Source organism: Anopheles aquasalis, chromosome 3 (assembly GCF_943734665.1).
Source record: "Anopheles aquasalis chromosome 3, idAnoAquaMG_Q_19, whole genome shotgun sequence".
NCBI lineage: Eukaryota > Metazoa > Arthropoda > Insecta > Diptera > Culicidae > Anopheles > Anopheles aquasalis.
Window position 1 is genome coordinate 32,802,468 of NC_064878.1, and position 1,628 is coordinate 32,804,095.

At 37.6% G+C, this 1,628-nt stretch overlaps 1 protein-coding gene across 4 annotated transcripts in view; it reads right to left on the reverse strand.

Annotated features, from left to right (window-relative positions):
* Nucleotides 1-1,281: 1,281 nt before the first annotated feature.
* LOC126576347 (uncharacterized) overlaps nt 1,282-1,628 on the reverse strand; it is a 23,586-nt gene continuing 23,239 nt past the window's right edge. For all 4 annotated transcript variants that reach the window (XM_050237581.1, XM_050237580.1, XM_050237582.1 and 1 more), the window contains exon 6: nt 1,282-1,628. This exon is cut by the window's right edge and continues 3,355 nt beyond it. The gene's annotated coding sequence lies outside the window, so the exon portion shown is untranslated.

The window sequence follows — 1,628 nt, forward strand, 5'->3', positions numbered from 1 at the left end:
AACACTCCATTTGATAATCATTGGTAGTAGCTACAAAAAGCACACTAACACTTTTACGAAAACTATTACTTTGTTTACCAAAACGCGTGTACCGCGCGTTAGAATATTACAATATTTAGACGAAAAACAAACAATGAATGAGGTAATTAATTTGAGCACTCGCATTCTGCAAAGGAGTGTTTACGTGTGAAAGTGAGTTATCTAATGCTTTACTAATCCATGTATAAGTTGCAAATTTTACGGCACTCTGTGCTCAAAAAACCTCAAATCGCACTTTTGCCCCACCTTACTCTACTTGTGTTCGTCAATGGGACACAAAATGGATCGAGGGACGAGCATGTCGGAAAGTAGGGGACATATTGGTTAATTTTAACGGCATAAAGTACAGAAATACCTTGTAGCTTGGAGAAAATGTGCTCACAAAAAAATAAGAAAAAAATACAAAAATAGTCTACAGCCAGTTTTAGGAAGGTAACAATAAATCCACCCAAGAGGAGTACGTTACGATCGACGGTATAGTAGTTCGGTTTCAGCTAGTGAGAAGGTATCATAAAGCAATGATGGATGATAGGTTGACGTTCAGAAACCATAAAAAAAATTGAAAAATTGTAGGGACTTTACAAAGCCTGACTGACTGATCCTGAATAGGATACACCATCTTGCAGCCACTAGAGCAGTGGTCTCTAACTCGCGGCCCGTGGTCACGTCCACGGAGTATATATTAGATGTATTTGATCGTTAATTGTATGTTCTTTTTCATTTTTTTCTATGCACAAGTTGGTGGTATTAAACATACTCGGGTTGCGGGTGCCGCCTCGACGGTTCCCAGTGAAAGGGGCCCAGTTTATATGAGTTTGAGACCCCTGCATTAGAGCCACCTGTGCCTCTCCTAAACTTATCATTCGTTACGCCTATTGCATTTCGAAATAAGGTAGGACATCGAATGCTATGCCTAAGTTAGGGATAAGATTAATATAACTGATAAGATGGAATTCGTCCAACTTGATTTTTGACCAGATTGTCGGATACAATTATGTGCATAAAAAGAAAACATTTAACCTTGGCATCATCTGTTATCGAATACCGAATGGAAGAAGGCAGACCGCATCGTACCGGCCGACCGCATCGTATAGTGCGAGTTATAGAGTTGACATGACACATTGCAATGTAATGCACATTACATAAATACATTCCATTTCAATACACCTTAATTTAAACCGAAATTGTCATCACTTGCCACGCATCAATCAATCGGCTTGAATCCTTAATTGTCAGTTTAAGTGAGTTTATGTGTTCGTGTTTATTTATTTCTGTCTCTAGAAGTCACGTTAGTTCTTGTTGTTTTTTTTCTTATCATCTTAAAGCTCATAATATAATACAAAGGATCTTCATAAAACGTAAACCTAACGTACATGCGACTGAAAGGCTTCATTAAGGAGGAGAGAGAGAAACAATGATGTTAAAATAGAAAAATAAACAAATACTCGCTTCGATAAACAATTTTGCGACCAAAAGAGTGCTTTCTCATAATTGCTATTGGCGCTGCAGTAGTAATAGTAGTAGTAATAGTAGTAGTAGTAGTAGTAGTAGTATTGGCAACCTCTTATACAAAATTTGCCCAAACAAAT